Below are 26,947 nucleotides of genomic sequence, written 5' to 3'. Positions count from 1 at the left end.
AAGGAGAGAGAACGCCTGTGTTCTGTAAGGGCTGTGAATGCTGACCCTTTGTCTCCGTCTGCTGCTTTTCCTGTGCGGGTGATGAAGCTGTTTTACTTTTCTCTGTTGTTCCTGGTCTAAATAGCTGCAAGGCTGTCGCCGCTGTGGGTGTGCAATTTGTGTTGCTGTGTTTCTGTGGAGTCCTAGCCACGGCTCGCTTCTAGTGTGGCCAAGGGTCAAGGTAGGGCTTTCAGCTTAAAGCTTCAGAAGCGCTGCGCGCTGAGATGGCTGTAGGTGAAACTGCTGTTGCGCCTGCAGCTGTGCTCGCAGGGATGCTGGGCGGCTCCGCATCAGACCGGCGAGGTGCGCGTGGACCTCCGTCGGGCTGCGCCCTGGGTGCGCGAGCGTGCCGTGGGTTTGCTGTTCCGGCTTGTACGTGCGAGGGCTTAACGTTTGATTTAACGCATTTCCTTTAACGGCAGGCTGTAGTTGGGCTCTAGATGGTATTCCTACGGGGGCGCAAGAGCTGTGGAATGGTTAAGCTGTTGCTGTGCCTCCAGGTGACTTGTTCAGTAACACTGTTTTTCCAGGTGCAGGTGGATGAGTCGTGCAGGGCAACGGAGGAGAGCCCAGGGGAGCGCTGGAAGAAGGTGAGTCTGTGTAGTACTGGAGGGAAGATGTGACTGATGGCTATAGGGCTCCATTATGGGTTTTACTCTTTTTTTTTTGTGATCCGAGGGCGCTAAGCGATGAGCCGAGCGTGATCTGGGCCCTGGAGGTGAGTCAGGCAAGGTGACCGGTGCTTGGTGGGCTGGAGTAGGTGTTCTTTTTCAGGTTATTCAGGTTTTTTTTTCCCTTGTCTTCACTTTCCCATCCCAATTTGGGGCCGATTCCCTCAAACGGGGACTTCCCCCTGTGGGGCTGCTTATGCAGCCTGGGAGCTGCTGCCTGGGCACAAAAATACCTCAAACCCCCTGACTCTGGGTCTGCAATGGGGGGTGAAAAAAACAGAAAGAATTCTGGTGGAAAGAAAACAACTTGGGGCTTCTGGGAAAGCCAACTCCAGCTGGATTTGTGCAGCTGGAAAGGGAAAAAAAGGGTGGTGGTGGGGAAGGAACAACCACCTAAAAGCACCCACCAACCATTCTCATGCACAAAACCGAAAGTGAAAATGACCATTTTTTGTAGGGTAAAAGCACAAAAAGTCCCCACAGAACTCAGTAGTTTGGAAAAGCAACCCCAATTAATACATTATGTAAAGAAGGCAGGGAAAAAAAAGAAAACCAAAACAAAACCCTATCACAACCCTGATGCCACATGCCTACAAGCAGTTCCTGGGGCTTATTCTGCGGGGGTGGGGGACCCAACCTTGTTCCCCAGGTTTGCTGTGCTGCTTCTCCTCCCTCAGGCATGGGCGGGGGGGGCAGTGGCATGGACAGTAGCAAGCACCAGATTTTTTTAAGCAGTCGAGAGGAAAGGACTGAAATGCTCGAGACGCTTTGCTGTTCGGTGCAGAGGCAATGAACGGTGCTGCTGGGGCTGCGAGGGGGAAAGGTGCAGAGGAATAGAAGCTCTGTGGATGCAGCCAAGTTACGGTTTCTGGATGGTATTAATCGAGAAGAGTAATTCAGATAATGCTGCTGCCCAGCGACCAGAGTTGGGTACTGAGCCCGGGAGCCGCGCACGCGCGGTGGCGTCCCTGTGATCCCCATTGCTCTCTCCGCAGGTGACAGCCCTGCGATGCTGCGGTGCCTGCGAGGTGATGCCGCCGTGCTCGTTGCTGCTTCCTGGTAAGGAAAGGCCTCCTCCGCTCCTGCTGCAGCGTGGTGGTGTGTCGGACATGATTCCCTGTGTCGGGTGAGGCCTAGGGCTGCCGGCGAGGTGAGCGAGCCCCTTTGGTGGGTGCAGGGGTGTCTCCTTGTGTGCCTGCACTACTGGGGCTGGTGGGATGGGAAGCTTCAAACGACCTGCCGAGGCAGGCTTCTGGTATGCTAAAGGCGAGCGGGTGAGGGCAGCCCCAGGAGTTACCCAGGAGCTGATAGAAGGGAAGAGGGAAAGGAGGAGGAGGAGGATGACCTTTTCCCCCTGCCCAGGGTGCAGAAGATAGCCGACTCCCCAGCTCACCAGAGCTCCCCCTCAGCCTCCCCTGGCCCCACTTGCCCCGTGCTCCTGCCCCCAGCTCCGGCACGAGCGAGCTAGGCTACGCTACGTGCCTAGGAAGCCTCATCTCGTAAGAGCTGTGAGACACCCTTGTATTCTCTTCAGGTGGAGGATGGCCTAGAGTCTGGAGCTGCAGAAGAGGCAGGGCGGAGAGGAGGGGAAAGAAGCATCTGAACGGCTAAATTGTGCCAGCAGCGCTGAGAGCGAGAGTCGCGGTGAGTCCTGGGCCACTGGGGCCCCGTTGCCTCTCTTGTGCATCCTGGGCCCTCCCTGTCTCTCCCCCGGCCCCCTCTCTTTCCTTACCTGCTGCAACATTTTTTTTAGTTTTTTTTTTGCACCCCCCCCCACTCTTTCTCCATCTCGCTCTGAGTGGCTCCCTGCCTCCCCGTCTTTTCAGTCCTCCCTCTCTCTGTCCTGTAGCCTGTGGCTACTTGTTCTTTCTCCGCCTCTCTCTGCCTGGCTCTGGCTCCGTTTTTATTTTTTTATTCCTCCTGCTCTGTCCTGTAGCCTGTCGGTATTTTGTCTTTCTCTGGCCCTCTTGGTCTGACTCCGTGTGTTACCGAAAAACGCGGTAAAATCGGAAACAACTCCTCAACGCCGATTTAGTATTAAAGAGCAGGCGTTCTTTATTCACGGCGCCAGATGCACGGGGGATCGCTCCTCCTGGCGTGCGTACCTCACACACCTTTCCCGTAGAATTTGTAGATCAAAATTTTACGTATTCATACATATTAATTATCGTCCTGTCTACTGATCGGTACAAACTGGCTCGTTCCGTATGTAAATCACTGCGCAGGCTCGGTGGTGGTCCGTGAGTCGGTGGTCGCGATCTCCCCCTGCCAGAATTGCCTTTTACCTTCTTGGCTCTTAATCTTGGCAGTCTTGGCTAGTTTTCTCAGTGCGCTACACGAAACCGCGTTTTGTCATCCTTTTCTGACAGAAGCACGTTGTCTGTTGTTCTGCTGACATTAACGATCGCCTAGGGACTAAAATGCAGATCGACAGATGCGCTGATTCGTACGCTCCGTGTTCCCGTAATGGAACACCGTCTCTGGTTGGTTGATTTCATCGCTTTGGTTACATTTCCCCCCTTTGGAAGTTTTGAAATAATCATTTTCTCAATACTTCCATCCTAGATCAATAATATTCCACTATGTCAGTTCAGTGTTTGGTTCATCTTCTCAAAATTTTCACTTGATTGTGGTCTCTAGGGCATATGCAGGTTCCATTTTATACCCAAAATTTTATTAATTTGTTGAACTACCTCTGCAAAAAAATGTGGTCCTCTCCCAGAGGACATTCCTGTTGGCACTCTAAATCTTGGTATTATTTCTTTCAGCAACATTTTAACTACTACTCTAGCTTTGTTGGTGCAGCACGAGAAAGCTTCTGGCCAACTAGAAAATTTGTCCATCAGCACTAACAAATACTGCTATATCTATTTTGTCTGGGTAACTCAGAGAACTTAATTTGCTAATAATTTCCGGGAGAATTTTTTGTTTTGTTACTCCTAAAGGTGGTTTCCTTTGGTTCAGGGGATTATTTCTAGGACAGATTGGACACTTAGCTACCATGGGTTTAATTATTCTTGTCATGCCTACACACGCTACAGATGCTTTTAAACTCAAAACCGTAGCATCTACACCCTAATGTGTTTGCTCATGCTTTTCTTTTGCAAGTTCTGTCATAACTTGTGGGGTTGTTATTATTATTACTTGTTTTTCTGGTGTTACCTACCATCTCTCTGTGTTTTGTGATGCTTCCAATTGTTCTGCTAATTGCTCATCCAATTTATTATAATAATCTCGGTTTCAACTTTGGAATTCCGGTCTGTTTTACTGGTACTAGTGCAAGGATACCTTGCTCTGCAGTCCTCTTTGCAGCTTTATCTGTCAATCGTTTGCTTATGTTTACAGCCGTCTGGCCGAATCGATGAGCTTTGCAACGCTTTACCGCCACTTCTTTTGGTTTCTGCACGTCTTCCGGAAGTTGGAGAATGTCTTCTTTATGCTGTATCAATGATTCTTGGGCTGATGGCAGTCCTTTTTCCTTCCCAGTAGCTCCATGATCGTGGATCACACCAAATGCATGTTTGGAATCAGTCTAGATATTTATCCTTCGTCCTTCTGCCATTCGCAGAGCTCGCTTCAACGCTACCAATACTGCTTTCTGTGCTGAGGTGTTCGCAGGCAGCGCCCCTGACTCCATTCCCTCGGCGGTGATAACGACAGCATATCCGGCCATTCTCTTCTCGCCCAGAGCTGCTTCCATCTGTAAACAACTCCAGATCAGGATTTTCCCAGAGGTTTGTGTCTCAGGCCTGGTCTGCTGGAATAGACTTGTTCAATAGTTAGCAAGCGATCGTGTTCGAAATTGTCCGTAAGGTTTTCTGTTGTTAAAAACATACAGGATTCAGTATAGCAGTAGTCTTCGATTCCACATGGTCTTGTTCTAACAGAACAACTTGATATTTCAACATTCTGCTAAGGGATAGCCAACGACCCCCCTTTTGTTCTAAAACAGTCACCGCTATGTGCGGGACACATACTGTCATCTTTTGTCCCATTGTTAACTTTGGGGCTTCCTGGATCGGCAGCGCTGCTGTTGCCACTGCCCGTAAACATCCAGGCCATCTTTTACTCACGTGGTCGAGTTGTTTGGAGAAGTAGCCCACGGGTCTCTTCCAGGTTCCCAGTCGCTGTGTCAGCACTCCAAGGGCTAAATGTTGTCTTTCGTGGACAAACAGCTCAAAAGGTTTAGCGAAATCGGGTAGGCCTAATGCAGGGGCCATCACTGAGGCTCTTTTCAGTTCTTTGAATGCCGTTTGGCATCCGGGCGTCCAGGTTAAATATTTATCCTTTGATTCTTTCAGTGCCTCGTATAATGGTTTTACATACAGTCTGTAGTTCAGAATCCAGAGCTGACGCTATTTCACTATTTTCAGAAAAGCTCTCAGTTCCTTCGGGCCGCAAGGTTCGGGAATTTGACAAATAGTTTCTTTCTTTTCACTTTCTAATTGTCTTTGTCTCTGAGATATTTCGAATCCTAAATAAATGGCTGCTTCTTCTCCTATTTGGGTTTTGTTTCTGGAAACTCCGCATCTTCCTTGGCCCAGAAAATTTAAAAATTTCAAAACATTATTCTTTACTTTCTGCCACTATCAGAATGTCGTCTGCATTCTGTAACAGTATGCCTCTCCCTGGGTTCTGTTTTTTCTATACATTTCTATATTTCTAATTTTTTTTCTTGCCAGCTGAGTCCCAAATATCGTAGGACTAATTTTAAATCCTTGTGGAAGTACGGTCCATGTTAGCTGTGTCTTTCATTCTGTGGTGGGGCTTTCCCATTCCAAAGCAAATAGGCTTTGACTTTTTATGCCTGGAGGTATGCAAAAGAAGGCATCCTTCAAATCTAGTACAGTAAACCATTTATGCTCCTCCTTTAAAAGAGGTCAGTAAAGTGTATGGATTAGCTACTACCGGATGTAGATCTTGGACCACCTGAGATATAGCCCTTAAATCGTGAACCAGCTAATACTCTTTGCCTCTAGATTTCTTTACTGGCGGCACAGGAGTACTATATTCTGATTCACATTCTACTAAGAGCTCATATTCTGAAAAAAATTTATAATTAACTTCTCTAATCCTTTTCGAGCCTCTCGCTTAATACGGTATTGTTTTTGCCTTACCGGCTTGGCTCCAGGCTTTAAGGTTACTTTTACCGGCTCTGCCCGCTTAGGTCGCTCCGGAGCTCCGCTCGCTCAAACCAAAGGAATTACTACGTTTTCCACTTCTTCGGGAACCTGTTCCTCCCTGGAGGAATCCTGTAACATAAACGCTCTCGCCTCTGTGGCTTTTGATTCTGTTCTGGTATTAGTAATTTAATCTCTCCATCTTTAAAAGTTACTTGAGCATCTAATTTACTTAATAGATCTCATCATAACAGAGGCAGTGGACATTCAGGCATATACAGAAACCGGTGAGTTGCCCATTGCTTCTCCAATTTAAACTTTAATGGCTCTAAGAAAGGCTAATTTTTCTTTGCCCTGTCGCACTAACAACACCTACTGGTTTATGATCAACTTTCTCTTTACGTGTATTCAATACCAAAGAAGTGGCTCCCGTATCTACCAAAAATTCTATTTCTTCATTCCCTAGCTTCAGTGTAACCAGGTGTTCAGCTAGGGTTGATTCCTCTGGCCTCCTTCATGCCAAGCTACTTCAAGCATTTTACCCAGATCTCTGGATTCAGGTTCTTCTAGTTTCTGAAGGTTTTTTTACTCCCCCCCCCGCCCCCCCCAATCTGGGGCTGATTGTCTTATGAATATAGAGACCAACTGAATTGCTTTTTCTGTTTTTTTCTGGGTTCAAATGAGTATATTTTCTGGTGGTCACCTTCAGCCTTTCCATAAAGGCTGAAGGGGGGGACTCCTTTAATTCTTGTCTCACTTAATAAATGGGTCAAAATTTATGGCTTTTGGCATTGCATGTCTTACTCCAAATAAAATCTGTCTCTGACATCTAGTCAACATTCCCCTGGGTCCTGGCTGATTAGGGTCCCACTCGGGATTTGTAGATGGAAAATTCTTATTCGTTGTTCTCTGTAAATTCCTGTTAGCATGTGCTCCCTGCACCTGCCTTCTGGCTGTATTCAATACTATTTTCTTGTCAGTTCCATCAAGTGAAGTATCCAGTATCACAAGTAGAGCAACACTTCAAGTTCTCACCACATTTTCCTCTTTTCAGAAACATTGCTGTAGAATCCTGTGGACATATCTCACGCTGTTTCTGCCACGCTGGATGATTCCACAGTGTAAAGAACAAATCAACATATGCCACTTCTTCCCATTTGCCTTCCCTTTTTACAAAACAACATTAATTGCAAGATGGTATGATATTGCAATGTCTCCTGTTCTGGCCATTCGTGCCCACCTTCCAATTGATACGTTGGGCACCAATGATTGCAATATTCAATTAATGGTTTCCGAGTTAGTGGGTCATCACCCCCGATGTCTTTCCAGTGCTTCAAAGTACATCCCAAAGGTGTTCTCTGTGGGATAGGTTTCTTACTCAGAAATGCTCCCATCTCCCAGTCGACTAGCAGTTGGGATAGTGCACTATCACAAATAGTAGTCAGAGGGACTCCAACCCCCGTTAGAGGTCTCACTGGGAATCCGCCACTGGGATCTGTAGCCCCCTGCTAGATATCCCTGGAGACTTCAACCCCCTGTTGAAGACCCCCCTACCCTCGGGTCCCGCTCCACAGGCTTTCGCCTAGCAGAGACTTACCAACCGAGGTACCTCTTGGCCCCAACCCTGCGTGGCTTTCGCCGCGCCTTACGGGCAGGCCTGTGGGACTCAAACCCACTATCCTGTCCTATGTGGGAAGCTAACGCCACATATTATTCTACCTAAGTTTCTTCTTAAACGAATGCCTTGTTTACTTCAGTCCAGGGGATCTTTCTCAGAATTCTCTGGCCTGGGGATCGGAAGCTCTCCCCAAGAATTCCTTGGGGCTGACTGCAGGTCCCACGGTCCTGCGGATCCGTTGAGATTCAAAAGCAGGTTCCCATCTGGGGTGCCAAAACTGTTACCAAAAAACACGGTAAAATCGGAAATATCTATTCAACACCAATCTAGTATTAAAGAGCAGGCGTTCTTTATTCACGGCGCCAGATGCACGGGGGATCGCTCCTCCTGGCGTGCGTACCTCACACACCTTTCCCGTAGAATTTGTAGATCAAAATTTTACGTATTCATACATATTCATTATCGTCCTGTCTACTGATCGGTACAAACTGGCTCGTTCCGTATGTAAATCACTGCGCAGGCTCGGTGGTGGTCCGTGAGTCGGTGGTCGCGATCTCCCCCTGCCAGAATTGCCTTTTACCTTCTTGGCTCTTAATCTTGGCAGTCTTGGCTAGTTTTCTCAGTCCGCTACACGAAACCGCGTTTTGTCATCCTTTTCTGACAGAAGCACGTTGTCTGTTGTTCTGCTGACATTAACGATCGCCTAGGGACTAAAATGCAGATCGACAGATGCGCTGATTCGTACGCTCCGTGTTCCCGTAATGGAACACCGTCTCTGGTTGGTTGATTTCATCGCTTTGGTTACACCTGTTCCTGTTGTTCAGTTTCTTCTTTTTTGGCTTTGTGTGATTCTCTCTGTGATTCTGTTTTTCTCTGCCTCGCTTTTCCCAGCTCCCCGTCCCTCACTTTGAATACCCGTTATCCTTCACCAGCTCACTCTCCCTTGGTTGCCATCCCCGTTTCTGAGTTCCTCCTGCTTTGCCACGTAGCCCGTGACTTTTTTCTTAATCTCTCTCTGTCTGCCTCAACGCTCCCGCCGCGCTTTTTAGTTCGTCTGCTCTGCTCTGTACCCTGCTACTGTTACTTGCCTGCCTGAGTTCTTCTCTGTCCAGCTCCCTTTCCCTATTCTTGAATTCCTGTTCTTCCTGCACCCGCCGCTGTTCCCTGTGATCTCCGTCTCCCTCTGTCCAGCTCCCTGTCCCTAGGTTTTAATTCCTGCCTCTGCCCGCCGTAGCCCGTCTAGATTTTTCTCTCGGCCTCTCTCTCTGTCCAGCTCCCCCTCTCTGTGTTCTAATTCCACGTTCTCTGTCACGTAGACCCGTGCTATTTGTTTGTCCTCATCTCTCTCTGTCCAGCTCCTTGCTGCTATGTTTTATTTCTTCCCTCTCTGTCTGTCTTTGTAGCCCATTGCCGTTGTGTGTTTTGTTTTTTTTTTTTTCCTACTTGTTTCTTCATGTGTCTCTGTCTGCCTCCCAGTGCCTGATCTTTAATTCCTCCTTCCCTGTAGGCCGCTGTTCCTTTTTTCCATTCTACATTGTGTTCTCTTTGGTCTCCTGTTCTTATTCATCGATTCCCTCCTCGCCGCCCTGTGGCCTGTCCCCATTTTATTGTTGCGCCTCTCTCCCTCTCTCTGGCTTCTTGCCCCTGTTTTGAAAATTCCTCCCTCTCTTCTCTCTTCCCTGTTGGCCGTGTGATCTTCAGCCTTTCTCCATCTCTTTCTGCCCAGCTCTCTGTGTCTATTCATTAATTCTTCCCTCTCTGCCCTGTAGCCTGTAGCTTTTGTCCTTTCTCCATCTTGCTGTCTCTGGCTTCCCCATGACCCTGTTTTAGAATTGTTTCTCTCTCCTTTCTGTACGCATTGCGATTCCTTTTGCTCCCCATCTCCCTTTGTTTTGGGTGTTTTTTTTTTGTTGTTGTTTCTCTGGCTCCCTGTCCCTAATTCTTAATTCTCTGCCTTCTCGTGCTCTGTACCACGTAGCCCCATGGTTTGTTTTGTGGTGTTCCCTCCCCGGCCCCTTCCCTCCGTTGTTGGCTGTCTCGGCTCCCTGTCCCCGTGGCTTCATTCTTCCCTTTCTGCCCTGTTCTTGTCGCTTGTCTTGTCTGTCTCCATCGCGCTCGGTCCAGCTTCCTGCCCCTATTCTTCTTTCCTCCCTCGCTGTCGTGCTGCCTGCCCCAGGTTCTTTGTGCATCTCCAGCCTGCTCCTCTTCCTTCTTTGTTGGTCTGTGTCCTGCTCTTCCCCCCTCTTTCTGCTGCCTCTCTTCCCCTCTCTCTGCTGCTTGTATCTCCACCTCCGTCAGGCTCCCTGTCCTTCTCTGGCCGTCCTGTTCCCTGCCTCGTGCCTTCTCACTACACGCACACACGCCCCCCCGCCCCCGTCCAGCCGGCTGCCGCTCTTCTCTTCTCTTCTCTCTTCCTACTGTCCTGTGCCCTGCTCCTCACCTTTGGCGGCCTCCCCCTCTGCCCAGCAGCCCGTCGCTCCAGGAGCCAGGCGACGGACGGTCCCTTTCCTGCCAAACGCGGACAAGCGCGTGCCGTGGTTTAGCCCCAGCTGGCAACTCTGCACCAGGGAGCTGCTTGCTCGCTCCACCCTCAGTGGGCTGGGGGAGAGAGCTGGAAGGGTAAAAGTGAGAAAAATCATGGGCTGAGATCAAGACTGTTTAATAGGTAAAGCAAAAGCTGTGCGTGGAAGCAAAGCAAGGAATTAATTCACTCCTCCTTTTCGGCGGGCAGGTGTTGAGCCACCTCTGGGAAAGCAGGGCTCTGTCATGTGTCATGGTTACTTAGGGAGAGAAATGCCGTAGCCCCCCCCCCCCCCCCCCCCCCCCCCCCAAGGACTCCCCCTTCTTCCCCCAGCTGCGTGTGCTGAGCATGATGTCAAATGGTATGGAATATCCCTTTGGTCAGTTAGCTGGGAAAGCTTTCCCAGCTGTCCCAGCCTACTTGCTGGTGGGGCACTGAGAGAACCAGAAGAGGCCCTGACTGTGGAAGCAGTGCTCAGCAAGAACCAAAACATCTCTACATTATTAACGGTGTTTTGAGCATAAATCCAAAACGTATCCCTTCCTAGCTACTGTGGAGAAAATGAGCACTATCCCAGCCACCACCAGCTCCGTGCGGCTGCGGCAACGGCGGCCGAGGTGGCCTTGGGGCAGGGGGAGCGTTGGGGACCCTGAGCCACGAATCGCTCCTGGGACTTGTTACGTGCGCGCCTGCACCAACACCTGCCCTCTCCTTTGGCCTGAGGGCTGCGTTTGCGCTCCCTTGGCGTGGGGCAAGGGTCTGTGATGGAGCCCGGGGGAGGAGGTGGTGCACTGTGGGGGTGAGGGGAGGGGGCCCCCCGTTGCTGCTGCGCCTCAGCTGTGGGCGGGGTCTGGCTGGAGGAGCCCCAGGTGCGGGCAGTGGGGCTGGCGGTGCCGGCTCCTCCCTGGAAAAGGGGTGGTGCCCTGCTCCGGGGGGCCAGTGCGAGCCGAGGGCGGAGCGGAGCGGAGCTGTGGCCGAGCGTCAGCGGGCTGCGAGTGTAGCGAGGGAGGAGGTGAGCGGGGGCTGGGTGGGGGGCCGCTGCGTGCCGGGTCAAGCCCCGAGGAGGGCTGCGGCGGGGCAGCGGCGGGTCGGAGCGGGCGGTGGGGAGAGCGAGGCTGTGCTGAGGGCTCGGTGGGGCTTCCGGGTGCATCGGCGGGAGGGACGGTGCCCCGCAGGGTGAGAGAGCGGGGAGGGCGGGCTCGCGGCGTGGCGGGAGCTGTGGTGGTGCGTGTGGCGGCTGGGCGGGCGGCCATGTTGTGGCGCAGAGCATGCCGGGAGCTGTAGTCCTTGCGGCGGGGGGCTGCCGGGCGGCCGTGTTGTGGCGCAGAGCATGGCGGGAGCTGTAGTCCTTGTGGCGGGGGGCTGCCGGGCGGCCGTGTTGTGGCGCAGAGCATGGCGGGAGCTGTAGTCCTTGTGGCGGGGGGCTGCCGGGCGGCCGTGTTGTGGCGCAGAGCATGGCGGGAGCTGTAGTCCTTGTGGCGGGGGGCTGCCGGGCGGCCATGTTGTGGCGCAGAGCATGCCGGGAGCTGTAGTCCTTGCGGCGCGCGGCTGCCGGGCGGCCGTGTTGTGGCGCAGAGCGTGCCGGGAGCTGTAGTCCTGGCGCAGTGGCTGCCGGCCCTGTCACGTGGCTCGCCGGGGCGCGGCGGGAGGCGCGGTGTTCCGGCGCTCGGGTGCCGGGCGGCCGTGCCGCGTACGGAACGCGAGGTGTATTTTTGGGGTTGGATTCGTGTTGATTTCTGGGGGCTTCCAGGTGCGGCCGCTCCCCGAGAAGCGGTGAGTTCCCCGGGAGCTGACAGAAGGGAAGAGGGAAAGGAGGAGGACCTTTTCCCCCTGCCCAGGGCGCAGATGATGGCCGCCGCCTCCCCGGCTCACCGGAGCTCCCGCTCAGCCTCCCCTGGCCCCCCCCTTGCCCCGTGCGCCTGCCCCCAGCCCCGGCACCTCCCCTGAAGCGTGCTGCGTAGCCCTTGGCCGCCCCCAGGCCCTGTCGTGAAGGCAGCGAGCCGGCCCTCGAGCGCACTGGATTCCCCCTCGGCGCAGGGGCCCTTAGCAGTAGCGCGGGGAAGGGGCGGTGTGTCCAGAAGCCCCTGCGCAAGGAGGGGCTTTGGCCAGGGTCGATCGACGGTAATGACGGTCGCTGTTTCTTCTTTCCCTCTCCCAGAGACCGTGCTGAGGACGTGGTTGTCTGTCCTTCCCCCGGGGATGCCGTTGACTGCGGCCGTCTCAGGCTTGCGTGGCTTCTCTCTGCCCGGTGTTGCCATCCTCGCAGCGCGGGGGCGAAAAGGGACACACAGAGCCCTTCCCGGCTGTGGACAGGAGCTGCCTCGGCTGAAGCTGGAGACGCCAACGAAAGGTAAAGCAGAAGAAACTGAAGGCGCTCTGGCTGCCAGCTGCCTTCCTGCCGCAGGCAAGAGAGAGCCTGTCCCTGCAGGTGAGGGAGGGAGGATCCCCCTTCGTAGCCCGCAGCGGGCCAGGCCACCAACGTGCACCGCAGGGTCTGTACGCGTAACCGGGAGTTGGGTACGGGCGTGTAGTGCACGAGAGAGCTAGGCTACGTGCCTAGGAAGCCTCATCTCGTAAGAGCGGTAAGACACCCGTGTATCCTCTTTAGGTGGAGGACGGCCTAGAGTCTGGAGCTGCAGAAGAGGCAGGGCGGAGAGGAGGGGAAAGAAGCATCTGAACGGCTAAATTGTGCCAGCAGTGCTGAGAAGCGAGAGTCGCGGTGAGTCCTGGGCCACTGGGCCCCGTTGCCTCTCTTGTGCGTCCTGGGCCCTCCCTGTCTCTCCCCCCTGGCCCCTCTCTTTCCTTACCTGCTGCAAATTTTTTTTTTTTTTTTTTTTGGCGCCCCCCCCGCCCCTTCTTTCTCCATCTCGCTCTGAGTGGCTCCCTGCCTCCCCGTCTTTTCAGGCCTCCCTCTCTCTGTCCTGTAGCCTGTGGCTACTTGTTTCTTTCTCCGCCTCTCTCTGCCTGGCTCTGGCTCCGTTTTTATTTTTTTTATTCCTCCTGCTCTGTTCTGTAGCCTGTCGGTATTTTGTCTTTCTCTGGCCCTCTTGGTCTGACTCCGTGTGTTACCGAAAAAGCTAGGTAGTAAATCGGAAACAACTCCTCAACGCCGATTTAGTATTAAAGAGCAGGCGTTCTTTATTCACGGCGCCAGATGCACGGGGGATCGCTCCTCCTGGCGTGCGTACCTCACACACCTTTCCCGTAGAATTTGTAGATCAAAATTTTACGTATTCATACATATTAATTATCGTCCTGTCTACTGATCGGTACAAACTGGCTCGTTCCGTATGTAAATCACTGCGCAGGCTCGGTGGTGGTCCGTGAGTCGGTGGTCGCGATCTCCCCCTGCCAGAATTGCCTTTTACCTTCTTGGCTCTTAATCTTGGCAGTCTTGGCTAGTTTTCTCAGTCCGCTACACGAAACCGCGTTTTGTCATCCTTTTCTGACAGAAGCACGTTGTCTGTTGTTCTGCTGACATTACGATCGCCTAGGGACTAAAATGCAGATCGACAGATGCGCTGATTCGTACGCTCCGTGTTCCCGTAATGGAACACCGTCTCTGGTTGGTTGACTTCATCGCTTTGGTTACACCTGTTCCTGTTGTTCAGTTTCTTCTTTTTTGGCTTTGTGTGATTCTCTCTGTGATTCTGTTTTCTCTGCCTCGCTTTTCCAGCTCCCCGTCCCTCACTTTGAATACCCGTTATCCTTCACCAGCTCACTCTCCCTTGGTTGCCATCCCCGTTTCTGAGTTCCTCCTGCTTTGCCACGTAGCCCGTGACTTTTTTCTTAATCTCTCTCTGTCTGCCTCAACGCTCCCGCCGCGCTTTTTAGTTCGTCTGCTCTGCTCTGTACCCTGCTACTGTTCTTGCCTTTCTGAGTTCTTCTCTGTCCAGCTCCCTTTCCCTATTCTCGAATTCCTGTTCTTCCTGCACCCGCCGCTGTTCCCTGTGATCTCCGTCTCTCTCTGTCCAGCTCCCTGTCCCTAGGTTTTAATTCCTGCCTCTGCCCGCCGTAGCCCGTCTAGATTTTTCTCTCGGCCTCTCTCTCTGTCCAGCTCCCCCTCTCTGTGTTCTAATTCCACGTTCTCTGTCACGTAGACCCGTGCTGTTTGTTTGTCCTCATCTCTCTCTGTCCAGCTCCTTGCTGCTATGTTTTATTTCTCCCCTTTAACGAGGGGCGAACTGAATGTTGGGGTGGGGGGCGGTTTTTTCCCACCAGTATTTTGAGGGAGCGCTCTTAAGTATTTTATTTCAGTCTCGCTTTCGATGCGCGTTTCCCTGGCAGTTCAGCAGCATCTCTTGGGCGGGGCAGCTGGGCGGGACGTCCCTCCCGACTCCATAACACGCCAAAACCCCCCAGTCACGTTGCTGCTGTGTATTTTGGAGATAGATAATCTTATGGCGGGTGTGAACGGCTGTGCGAGTTAAATGAACGCAGAAGGAAAATGGAAAGCTTTCAGAGCCTAGACGCTCATATTGGATGTGCGTAAACACGCGCCCGCCTTCTCAGCACAAAGTGCATTACTGAGATTTATTCTTAATTTTTTACGTTACTCTTTCAAGTTTGACGCTTCGCTTCAGGCTTCATGGAGCCAGGCAGCAAGACGTGCGGCGGCAGGGCGAGGGCTGTAGCTGCTGCGGCGGATCTGTAAGCGGAGGTTCCGGTTCCGGTACAACTTTGCCCCGCAGCCTCACGGGGTTATCTCCCCGCAGCGGTGCCGTAAGGAAGGGATGAGACGTTTTCCAGCACCAGCCAGAGCGTTCAGTGTTACGCGAAGAATCTGTTCAAAATGGTATCGGTTAGTCTTAATACCGTTTTCAAGTGTTCCAGTCCCTCTAGCTTTTAAAGGAGGTGTTGTGTTTTGACGTGACCCGTTTGCCCAGAATCTTGCTGCGGCTCAATTTCCTTCCTATCCCTTGTGCTGACTGAGTTCCTCCATTTTCTTCTGTGCTATTTTATTCACGTGCTGAAATATAGTTTGGGATTTCTGTTTTTCAGATGTCTTCTCAGTGTCTCGTGATGCTCAAGAGATGCCCCCCGGCCCGGGTTTGCCTGCCGGTCGTTAAGCGTGGTGAAGGTAAGGGGCCATCCCTCTGCCTGGGGGCTCCCGGCTCTGTCTCCAGCGGGTGCCCCGCAGGTGCGGCCGCGAGGGCTGCCTGGTGGGGAGAGTCGGGGCCCCCAGGGACCGGGGCTGTTTGTCGCCCCGGGGAGCCCATCCCAGCGCGGGAGCGTGGCCGAGCAGAGCCCGAGAGAGATGTGACACTGTCCTCTGGCACGCTCCCGCTCCGCCGTGGGGCGGCGGCTAGCCTGTGGACAGGGGCTGGGGGGGCTGCAGCTGTTTGGGGGGCTGCCCCACCTTTTAGATTTTAGCAGAGCTCCCCCTTTTCTGGGGGGTGTGGGGGTGTGTGTGTGTGTACCTTTGTAAATGGCACTATTAAAGTAATGAGCTGCAGGTTGGAGTAGATTCCCTTGTTTAGTGCCCTTCTTGGGGGTGAATAAAATTGGGGGGGGGGGGGGGTGGTGGTGGTGGTGTGATGATGTCATGCGGGGCGCCCCGGTGTCACTGGGGGAGCTGATAATGCGTCAGAGGAACAGGTGAGTGGGGGCGTCATGTAGGGGTTCCCCCCCAAAAAGGGGGGTTGCAGCCCCCAAATGCCTGAAAATTCAGGGGGCTATTACAAAACCCTCTTATTTTAAAATCCCTTTATACATCTATCAATTAATATTACATGTCAATATATATAAAATAAGAACTTCTCTCTCCTATATTATATAACGTATTTCAGGATACAAAAATTCTACATCGAGATACAGGGTTTTAAAACACAAAAGTAACTCGACTGTCTAAATATCTAAATTAAACAATAAAGGAGTTTAAAATGAAGAAAAAGGACAGATGAAGGAATTCAAAGCAGAAGAAAGTCTGGCTAGAGCGAGCATCTACGCTTAGTGTGTGTTACATAGTCTAAGCAGATGTGTAATCTAAATAGAGGTTATATAGAGTGAAATAAGCCTAGGTATAACTGTAAGTAGATGTCTAAATAGAGAAGTCGAAAAAGATTGAAGTGTCAAAGGGTAAGTAAGCAGATAGCTAGCCTAAATAGGTGGTTTATATACGTGTTAATATGGAAGTCTGAACAGGTATGTGTAAATAGATATTCTGTGTAAGTGTAAATAGCCTAAGTAGGTGTAAGTGTAAATTTAATAGCTAAGTCTAAACAGGTGTTGTATGTAAATGTAAAATAGATAGTATATATAAACTATAGATGTACTCTGTAAGGATGTGTAAGCAGACACACAAGTGCAAATGTCTATGCTATATAAGGTTTTAAAATGCAAAGAAACCATGTTGATAGAGATGTTTATAGAGAGGATTTAAAAATTGGACACACACCCCACCCCCACCCCCCAATCAACTGAAGACACAAAAGCGCTTTCAAATGCTGCCCCTTTCCCGTTCTCCCTCTCCCATCCCGATTTGGGGCCGATTCCCCCAGATGGGGACTTCCCCCTCTGGGGCTGCGCAGGCCGCCTGGGAGCTGCTGCCAGGGCAGACAAACACCCCAAAGCCCCCAAGTCTGGGTCTGCAATGGGGGGTGAAAAACCCCAAACAGGCAAAACACCCAAACAGGTTTGGGGGAAAGAAAACAATTGGGGGCTCCTGGGAAAGCCCACTCCTGCTGGGTTTGTGCAGCTGGAAAGAGGGGGGGGGGGGGGGGGGGGGGGAGGAAAGCGGTGGGGGGGTGGGGTGGGGTGGAACCCCACTAACCATTCTCATGCACAAAACCAGGAGCAAAAATCACCGATTTCTTTGTTGTGGAAAGGGCCAAAGAGACCCAGAAGTGAACCGTTTGGAAAAGCAATCCCAACTTTGTTCCTTTGGCTTTTTTTGCTTTTCCATAAGGTAAAACCCCCAAAAACCCCAACAACAAAAAAAGCCAAGCCATCCAAACAGAAATCAGCACCACCAAACGACCGCCCCAAAAACCCCAAATTGGGGAAAATTTGGGGTGAAACAGCAGCAGTTTGAGGGGCATTGCTGGGGCTTATCCGGAATGGATTCTCCGGAGTGGGTCGGTTATCTGGAGCGGATCATCTGCTGCAGGTGAGCCCAGGTGAGTTGCCCATTGTGGATTATCCTGGGGGGACCCCCTGGTGTCAGTCATCCCCATGCATGTTCCCCATGGCGTGTCTGCCCAGACATGCCCCTGTCCGGCAGTGTCCGCCTCCTCCCCCGCCCTCCCTCTGCGTGTGTCTGTGCCCTCCCAGACGCTGTCCCCTGAGATGGCCCCCCTGCATGACTTTTTTTCCCCGGTGACATTCCTCCCCCCCTGCTTCCCCTGGCCTCCTGTTCTGTGCTCGCTGAAGCCTCGTGCTTACGCAGGATGAGCAGTGGCGAGGCGAGGCGCTGCCAAGCCAACGAAGCCCAAGGCTCAGCAGCGCACAACTCCTTTGCAGGGCAGCCGCTGGCATCTGGTCTGCCTGGCTGCCCTGTGCCCCGACGCACGGCTGCCCCCCTCACCCCGGGCAGCCTGCCTGCAGAAGGGCAGCTGTGTTCCCCTGATGGATTTTCTTCTTTAACCCTCCAGGACCTGTTGACTTGCTGCTCTCCCTGTCCCAGCCCTGATGCCGCAGGCCTACAGCAACTGATGGGGCTTACTCCGGGGGGGGTGTGGGGGTGGGAAAGGGGACCTTTTTCCCCAGGGGGTTTGTGCTGCTTCTCCTCCCTAGGGCGTGGGGTGGGGGCGAGTGGGGCAGGCGGGAGGACAGTGCGCATGCGCAGTGGCGCCTTTGCTGCTCTCTGCTGCCACCGTGCGACCAAGGCGCGGTACTGCAGGCGGGCAGCCGCGCATGCGCAGTGGCGCCCTTTCGTGCTCTCTGCCGCCACCGTGCGACCAAACCGCGGTACTGCAATCCGGCAGCCGCGCATGCGCAGTGGCGCCCCTTAGCTCTCTGCCGCCACCGTGCGGCCAAACTGCGGTACTGCAGGCGGGCAGCCGCGCATGCGCAGTGGCGCCCTTTCCTGCTCTGCCGCCACCGTGCGGCCAAACCGCGGTACTGCAGGCGGGCAGCCGCGCATGCGCAGTGGCGCCCTTTCCTGCTCTCTGCCGCCACCGTGCGGCCAAACCGCGGTACTGCAGGCGGGCAGCCGCGCATGCGCAGTGGCGCCCTTTCCTGCTCTCTGCCGCCACCGTGCGACCAAACCGCGGTACTGCAGCCAGCAGCCGCGCACGGGCTGGAGCGACATTTCGCCGCGCTCACTTCTCCACGCCACTTAGTGACACCCCCCCCCCCCCCCCCACCTGGTGACGGCACCGTGGGGGCTGGAGCCGTGTACCACAGCCCTTAGCGACAGGTGTTGACCCCTTGCGATAGCCCGGTGAGGGTGGTGCTGATACTCCTCGCCACGCTCTTAGCAACGGGCCCCGCCCCCGGCGATGGGCGGGCAGGCGGTCTGATGGCTGACCCACCTGGCCCCACCCACCTTTGCGACAGGCCCCGCCCCCTGGCGAGGGCCTGGTGGGGCGGGGCCGTGCTCCTGTGCTCCCCAGCACCCCCAGGTAGCAACAGGCCCCACCCCCTAGCAACGGCCCGGGGGGCGGTGCCGGCTCTCTCCCCTTAGCGACAGGCCCCGCCCCCTGGCAACGGCCCGGGGGGCGGTGCCGGCTCTCTCCCCTCAGCGACAGGCCCAGCCCCCTGGCAACGGCCCGGGGGGCGGTGCCGGCTCTCTCCCCGTAGCGACAGGCCCCGCCCCCTGGCAACGGACCGGGGGGCGGTGCCGGCTCTCTCCCCGTAGCGACAGGCCCCGCCCCCCGGCAACGGCCCGAGCCTGTGTTTGCTCCGCTCGGGGGGGGGCTCGGTTTGGGTGTTTTCTCTCCCCCCCCCCCCTCCCGCGCCGGGAGCTCCAGGCGGCTCCCGTACGGCTCCCGGGGCCTTCCCCCCTCGGGGGGCTCGGCCCGCCCCTTTCGCGGGGCGCTGTGGGAAGGGCGGGGGCGGGGCCCGGGGGTCGAAGAGCCCCAGCCGGGGCTCGGGCAGCTCTCGCTGCCCCCGGGCTCCTCTGGCGCCGGGGCTCCCGTGTTCCCTCGGGCGGTCGCAGCTCTGGGGCTGTCTCAGCCCCCCGGGCAGGCGTGCTCTGGCGTTTAGAGAAGCGGAGGCGTTGCCTGAGGTAAGGCTTCCAGAGCTTGGCGCTCTTTGGCAGCAGCTGTACTAGAAAGGTCCCTTGTGGCCTGCTTTGCTTTTTTCCTCCCGGGATGCTGTTTTGGGCGCTGAGGGGGCGGTGAGGCGGTTTAGTGGTATGGTGTTCTGTTTGGGGTTTGGTTTTTGCTTTGCTGGTTTTCTTCCCCCTTGTGAGATCATTTTATTCGTTTATCATTTCACATTATCATTTACCCCGCGCCATTTCCGTCCCCTCTGGGCAGCAGCGGATCCGCCGCTCGAGGGCGAGGAGCTGGGCCGACAACGGGCCGCTGCAGACTCTGGTCAGGGTACGAGGCTGCTCCCTGGGGAGCCGGCGCAGGGGGCGCGGAGGTACGCGCGGGCACTTGTCGGTGCCCCTGACCGGTGAAGGGGAGGTTAAATTGTTAGAGTGCAAATAAACACATATTGTTTAGGGAGGAGTCGTGACTCAATTTAATCGCAGCTATTACTGAACAAACCAGGCAGTCATTATTCCTAATCTGTAATTAAAAAAAATATAAAGGCAGCCCTTTTTTATGCCATAAATAGAGTTGCGAGTCATTAATAGCTCAATCTAAATGCAGCCGTTATTAAATCAACTGCAGGCATTAATGACTCCTGATCAGAAACAAAATAAGGAAATTTTAGAATCTAGAATTAAAATCGACCCGGAAAGCTAAATTGGGAGCGGGTAGTACTGAAATTGTAACAGGGCTGTTAGAAAGTTCAGAGGCAGCGACAGCTCCTGCTTCCAACCCAAGCAGTAAACGAAGCTTTGGGTTCTTAAATGAAGAGAAATAAAGGTGAGCTGTTAAACAGTGGCTGGGGTCAAGCGTAGCTATTAAGAAAATTTGCAGGTACGGGTGATTCCTGACCAGAACTAACAATTCCAGAAGATTTAGATTTAAAAACTACAGAGCTAATGGAGTGCCAAAACCGCCCGGATGTCACCGCAGCCGCTTTGGGGGAATGCCCCAGCCCCCCCAGCCACCGCTATTAATTACTGCCAAGGAGAGCGAGAGTGAAAGTAGAAGCGGTGCATGTGAAATGCGAGCAGTACGCTTTTCCTAAGTCATCCCTTCGTGTCAGGAGAGGAAAGCAAATGGAAAGAAGATGTTTGCAGGGGGTCTGTGCTGGGTTACCTGCGCGTCTCTTCCGTCCATCCTTGAGGAGACATTTAGCTCCTGTTGGGCGCTCGCAGGTGGGGACAGGGCGAGCTGGAGGCAGGATCGGTGCCGGCACTGATAAAGGGATGGGCGACGAGCTGAGAGAAGAGGGGGCAAGGGCTGAAAAAGGGTCTCCAGTTCTGCAGGGAAGGCAGCGGGATGTGACTCGGCAACCGCTCTGACGAGCGCAGGGTCATTCGCTGCGATGAAGTCGGGGTCTGTGGCTGGCCCGGAGAGGCAGCAGAAATCCCAAACTCTTTGCGGGGGTACCGGCCAGATTAGGACAACACCTGAACAGTAAAACCATTTAGGGGAAGCAGAGCTGGGCTGCACCGCGTGGCCAACCTCCCTCTTCTCCGTGAGTCCCAAAGGGGCAGCTCCAAGAATGTGCTGAGAATTAATGTCTTGCGCTAAAAATGAGACGCAAGTAGCACCCACCCGTGAATTTTATTTTCTCTCTCGCTCTGCCGCTCCTGCCTGCTTGTCTCTCCTCAGTGCGCACCTGCACCTGTGCTCGGATGGGGCAGCTGAGGGAAGGTGCTGCCATCTCCCCGGCCCCGGCGGACCGCCCCTCAGCTGTGTCCTCTGTCAGGGAGCGTCGTCATCTCTCCTGCCCCCCAGAGCGTGTCCTGTAGTGGCAGACGCGCGGGCTTTTCCCTGCACGCGCATACGGGAAGGGAAGGGAAGGGAAGCACAGTGAGAGCTGGGCTTGTCAAAGAGTAATGGGGGTGGTGGGAAGCGTAGCTAGAACCGGAGAGCTACAGCGCAAAAGCGAAGCGGACGGGACACAAAAGTAAAATGGTGCACAGGAATGCTGAGGAGAGAACTCCCGCAGCACGCAGGAAATCAGTGTCAGAATCTATTTTCTTCTGACTGCCGAATTAAAAATAATGGCACGCTTTGCAACGCCAAGCTCGCTCTAATCGTCTGAACTGTTTCTTTCCAGCCCCCCACCGCCCCCAGCACACCGTTCAGCCTCCTCAGCCTGAAATGCCTTGTTTTCCTGCTTTTTTTTTTTTTTTTTTTTTAATGACAGGGCAACTTCTGTTCCCGAGGTGGTGCCTACAGTACAGCTATCTCTTCGAAGGCAGTTTGGTTTAGGTCAGAGAATGTTTAGCCTGGACTGAATCAGCCTCTGTTTCTATTTCTGGAAATCGTCGGTCCTGTGCATCAAGCCCGGAAAAAAGGAAATATGAACCAAAGGACCTGGGGCCTGCAGGGCTAGGAAAATATTTGAGAAGAGGTTCAGTGGGGAAATGACTGTTTGTCTGTGGGGCGTCCAGGCAAGCAACCCAGCTGCTAGAAAGCGGCGCTGTCCCCAGGGTGGCCTCGGCGGTCCCGTCGGAGTCGGGGGAACAAGGACAAGGCAGGGGGAAGCACCTGGCCTGCCGTGTGGACCGTGACTGTACAAAGCACGTGTGATGCACTGCAAGTTTACCTGTTTAAACTGTGAGTTAAAGAAGGTGTGCAGTTGCTTTGTAAACAGCCGACGCTCTAAAGCTACACCCATCTAATTGCTAGCTGTATTAAATCTATCGTATTGCTGTTTCTGCATTAAAAAAGAAAAAAACCAACACACCTATGTAAGCACGTCTAAGTACAATGGAAAACCACTGTTTAACGCGTGGCATGTGCGGGTGGTTTTTTTGGGGCGGGGGGGGTGGGGTGTATGACAAAAACCTGCGAGAGACACACGCACACACGCACATGTCATGTTTAGCGCTCACCTAAACCCAAAAAAGAAAATCCACTCTTTATTTTGCAGCATTAGCATTAGCTTCCAGCGCACAGCCTGAGCGCGCACCTCTGCTCTCACCGTCTGCTCCCTCTTCAACCGTGTGTGGCTGTCATCAGCTTGCACAGGCTTTGCTCGTGCAAGTTTCCGCGACGGCTTACGAGAAGGCAGGCAAACAGACCCAGCAAGACGCGTAGTGCCTTCCTCTATGGGCTCCGTCCAGCCTTTGTTAAAATGAGCAGAAAAGACATCTGCTGCGGCCTTTGTCCTGACTGACTCTTACAGAGAGCATCTGACTTGACCCGCAGCAAAGCCATGCCCCAGGCAGCAGCACGTACTGGCGCGGACCGCGGTTTCACCCACCTGCTTTACTGCGCCGGTCCTTTCCCACGGCCGATGCCGCAGATGTGGCGCGGCCCACCCCCAGACCTCTTTACGAGGGTTCCCTGGGCTCTGCAAGTCGCCTGCTGGACGTGTTGCTGATTCGGGCACGGGCAAAGTCAGCTTCTTCGCTGGCCTCGGGCCAGGGCAGCCCCGTACCTGAGGGAAACTGAGAATATCTCCAGCGAGATCTCACCGGGAGGCTGGGACCTCGTCAGTAGGGGAGAAGGCCAAGCGACTGACACTGAAAGGGAGCTCTTTGCTAGGCTGTAGATCGTAAAGTTAAAAAAGAAAACAAACCTGCCTTTTTTAAAATGCCCCCCTTTGAGTCTGCCACGTTTGATACAGATTTTTTAAATTGCAGGGTCTATCTCCTACAGGCCTCATGCAAAGGGAAGCGAGTACCTCTGGCTCTCAGGACAAGGGGGTCCCTCAGGAGCCCAGGTGCTCACGCCAGCCGGCATCTGGCACAGCACAGGGCAGGAGCTTTGGCAGTAGTACGTGAGCTGAGAATGAGAGTCCGGCAGCGCCGCACGCTTCTCCTGTGAGCCGCCGAGGCTCGCGCGCTGTGCCTTCCGCAAATAAAAGGCCAGAAGAGTCAGCATTTCTGCTAGTTCCAGCCTCATCCGCACCCTCGTCGGTGTAGCTGTAAGCAAGCGTCCCGTAGCGACTGGGAGCGTGGCAGCTGGGCTTCCTGCGCTGCCTTAGGTTGTGCCCTTGGAGAGACCCTTCTCCGAGCCCCGTGAGCCCCGGGGTGGGTGGGCTGCGGTGCCGTTCAACGCTGAATAGGCACGAAGGCCTGTAAACAAAATGTATTTATATCGCACCCATACCCGGCAGCCAACCGCCGCTTTATTTACGTATCCTGCACCTCCTGCCGACGCTTTTAAACTTGGCCGATATTGCCGCAGTTTTCACTGATGGGGCAGGGGACTGCCATGCTGCAGGGGCAGTGTCTGGGTGTCTGCCACGGACACAGACGTCCTCAGCTGGGTAGGGACAGGGTGAGAGCTGGAACAACTCTGCTGACATGTACGGGCCGTCCCAGGGCAAGGCTCCTGGGTCTGGGGGCTGAAAGGCGAGCCGCGCTGGGTGGTTGGTGTGGGAGTTGTGGAGCAAGTAGGGGGGAAAAAAAGCAACAGGAAAAAAACATCCAAATGTTTCACAGCAGGTAGAAAGCTTGGCAGAAAGCAAACTGAATGCTGTAAAGACAAAAGCCGAAAGCCGGCTATGGACTGGACGAAAAGAGTCAGTGCCACGGAAGGAGGTTATTTCTTCCACTGACCGTAGGAGGCTTTTTTGTGAGAAAACACAACACCTCTTCTTTCGGCTACGGCGCGGTACCGCAGCAGTAACGGGCCAGAGCGTGCGAGCGCCTCTGGCAGTATCGGTAACGGCCGGGGCACGGCCGAACGGCCAGCCCACCTTCCGCACAAGGAGAACACCGTTCCCCTGGAACGCCACGCAGACCCAGGACGGGTACGGCGGAGGCCGAGCCCAGGCGCCCCCATTGCCAAGGACCACCTTGGCCTCGCAGCGTCTCACGCTTCGGGGTGTTTTGCAGGCCGTGGCTAAGCTCAGGCCCCCTGCTCGTGGCTGCCCCCGGTCCCCCGGCGCCGGTCGGGCCCCAGCCCCCAGCGCGGTGCGGCGCAGGGCAGCGGCCCAGCAGGGCGGCCCCACGGGCCCCAGCCCGCACCCCCCCCCCCCGTGCCTGCGGGCAGGGCCCCGCGGCCGCCGGCCCCTTCCTCCTCTGCTCGCTCCCGTCGCGGACGGCTCGGTACGTGTCACGAGCGGCAGCCCCGTTCAGCCGCTCCCGGAGGGCGCGCGGCTCTGCCCGGCCGTGACCGGGGCCCGCAGGGGTCTCTCGCTCGCCCGCTCGCCCCGAAAGGAGCCGGCCCCGAGCCGGCGCGTCCCGCCCCGCCCGGCCCTCGGCGCCCTCGCGAGCTGAGCGCGGCCCGGCCAGCAGGGGGCGCTGGCGCTCACCGGCTGGGCGCGGGGGCGGTCCGGCGCGGGGGCGGGGCCGGTGGGGGCCGGTCCTTCCGGCCGCCCTCTAAGGGCCGCCCCGCGGGGCCCGGGCTTCCGGTGGCGCGGCGCGGCGGAGCGGAGGTGGGAGAGGTGCGTGGGGCGGCCGGGTCGCGAGGGGTCTCTTTGCGGTGCCGGGGCCCCTCTGCGGCCCGGCGTGGGAAGCCCGTGGCCGGCGGAGACTGCTCGGAGCTGGGCGGGGAGCGCCGCGGCAGTGCGGCCGCAGGCAGCCATCCCCTGCGGTGGCCGGCATCCCCTCGGGACTCGTGGAGGCCTGGCGGCTCCCGATCCTCGTCTGCGGCAGCCGCCTGAGAGAGCAGCGCGGCCGTAGCCGGGGGCCGGAGAGCGCTGGTGGGTGAGTTCGGGCAGCGGTGGGGGCTCCGTGTGGGCCGGGGGTGGGGGGGGCTCCGTGCGGGCCCGACCCTGGGCCGGGCGGGGGGGGGCTCCGTCGCCGGCCCGGGCCGGGCTCGGTGCCGGGCGGGGGGAGCTCCGTCGCGCCGGCCCCGGGGCCGGGCTCGTGCCGGGGGGGGGCTGGCTCCTCCGTGCCGGCCCCGGGGCCGGGCTCGTGCCGGGGGGGGGCTGGCTCCTCCGTGCCGGCCCCGGGGCCGGGCTCGTGCCGGGGGGGGCTGGCTCCTCCGTGCCGGCCCCGGGGCCGGGCTCGTGCCGGGGGGGGGCTGGCTCCTCCGTGCCGGCCCCGGGGCCGGGCTCGTGCCGGGGGGGGGCTCCGTGCCGAGCTCGGGCCCCGCAGAGAAGCCCTGGTCGGGCATCGTTCTCTTTTGCACAATGTAGGGCTTTCCCCGTTTATTTTCTGTGTACTGTGTTTTGGGCCACCTGAAACCCTTTGGCCGGGGAGGTTTGGTGCGGGGAGATGGCAGGTCTGGAGCCTGAAAGATCTCGGGTGGGGGGCGGGGGAGGTATTTTTGCCTTAAAACTCTGGGCCCACCTCGTGTGTCATGTCGTGAGTCTCGTGACTGTGGCAAATGGCTCAGTCAGGCGTTTTCTGATAAAAAAACTTCTGAACGTGTGCGTGTGTAGGCACGGGGAGATTTGCGCAGGGTGACGGAGCCCCTTGCGCTTCTGTGCTAATGTCTACCTGTTCTAGATCTCCAATGTTGGAAAGCCTTTGTTTAGTGCCTGGTTGTGCCTGCGTAACAAATGTTTTAGCTGCTGATGTGTTATACCTCTGCTGTGAACTTTTTCCTGGGTGGCTTGATTGTTTCTGGTTGTCCGTGTAAATCTAGGCAGCTATTTTCTGCCCGGTGGTGAAGCCTATCGCTTTGGATAACAAAGGGCAGGAGAGCAATAAAGAAAAAGGTGATCTGTCTGCTGCAGCTCCTTGCAAACGATTCGTTCCTTATTTTCTGCCCTTGGGTAGGTGTTGTGCTTTCCAGATAACGCAGCCTCTCCTGTGCCTGTCCACGCCGTGCATTTTTGTCCTGCCCTTGCTTGAAAAGGCTCTCCTTGCCTTCCTCCTCTCTGCTGCAGTTGGCTTAATCTCTCGCTGCTGCTGCTGCTGGAAGAGGGATAAAGGGAGTGTTGTCGATGGGGTTGTTAAAAGCTTTTTCGCGGGCTGTAACGCGCGGGAAGGGGTGGGCGGGGGGGGCAACTCAGTACGGGGGAGGGGGGAGGATCAGGCTGCGGGGAAAATGGGAAACCAACATCACCTTCCCCTCCTACGGCGCAGCCCGGCCGCACGGCTCCCCGGGGATGCCCCTGCCCGCGGGTGTACCGTGTGTGCGCCCCCCGCGTGGGGCGGGGGACGACGACACACACCCCCACACCGTCGGCGGCACTGGGGCAACCCCTGCCCCAGGGCTCCGCGCTCGTACCCGGCTCTCCCCGCTCCGGCACGGCACGGGGCTGGACGCACCGAGGAGACCCCGGGGCGGCTTCTCGCGTCCGGGCGAGAACAGGGCCCGGCCCCGAGCAGCAGAGCGGGCACCGCCGGTAGCTCGGAGGAGCGGGGCCGGCTCGGCTCGAGGCGTCGGAGCGAAAAGGGACGAGAACCGGCCCGGAGCGTCCGGGGGTTGCGGGGGGGCGGCGGATGGTCCGGTGGCCGGGTTCGGCTCCGTGCCGGGCCGTGGGGCAGCCGGAGCCGCGCCGGGGGGCAGGTGAGGAGCCGCGTGCGTGGCTGGGCGCGCTGTGGGTCGGCGGGTTTCGGCTGTGGGGTCTCCCGGTCCGCGGAGTCCCCGGGGGGGGGGGGGTTGCGGGCAGCAGCGGCCCCGGGCCGAGCGCTGTCGTGGGTCGGTGGTTGGGTTTTGGGGCCGAGCCCGTGCCCGGCCGTGGGGAAGTAGGGGCAGCCCCACCCGGCTCTCGGCTGCTCCTCGTCGGGGTCGGGCGGCGGCGGCGACCCCGGCGGGGGCTCCTGCGGTGCCGGGCGGGTCCCCCCTTGGCCGCGAGGCAGGCAGGGACCCCGGCTGCTGCCGCCGCGGTTTGCTGGAGGCGGGCTGGGCCCGGCCCCCTGTGGGGTTGGGGTGCGGGCCCGGCGGTGCCG

General features: G+C 56.1%; 2 long non-coding RNA genes across 2 annotated transcripts; one reads left to right on the top strand and one right to left on the bottom strand.

Annotated features, from left to right (window-relative positions):
• The first annotated feature begins 2,249 nt into the window (after window positions 1-2,249).
• Window positions 2,250-12,670, top strand: LOC135311222 (uncharacterized). The gene is made up of 3 exons (XR_010371014.1): window positions 2,250-2,354; window positions 12,128-12,319; window positions 12,578-12,670. It is a non-coding gene; the product is annotated as an uncharacterized LOC135311222 (long non-coding RNA).
• A 9,382-nt stretch (window positions 12,671-22,052) lies between these two features.
• LOC135311220 (uncharacterized) lies at window positions 22,053-22,754 on the bottom strand. The gene is made up of 2 exons (XR_010371012.1): window positions 22,414-22,754; window positions 22,053-22,274 (listed from the first exon to the last, which is right to left on the bottom strand). It is a non-coding gene; the product is annotated as an uncharacterized LOC135311220 (long non-coding RNA).
• Window positions 22,755-26,947: the final 4,193 nt, after the last annotated feature.

Source organism: Phalacrocorax carbo, unplaced genomic scaffold (genome assembly GCF_963921805.1).
Source record: "Phalacrocorax carbo unplaced genomic scaffold, bPhaCar2.1 SCAFFOLD_127, whole genome shotgun sequence".
Classification (NCBI taxonomy): Eukaryota; Metazoa; Chordata; class Aves; order Suliformes; family Phalacrocoracidae; genus Phalacrocorax; species Phalacrocorax carbo.
This window is presented reverse-complemented; position numbering and strand designations above follow the sequence as displayed.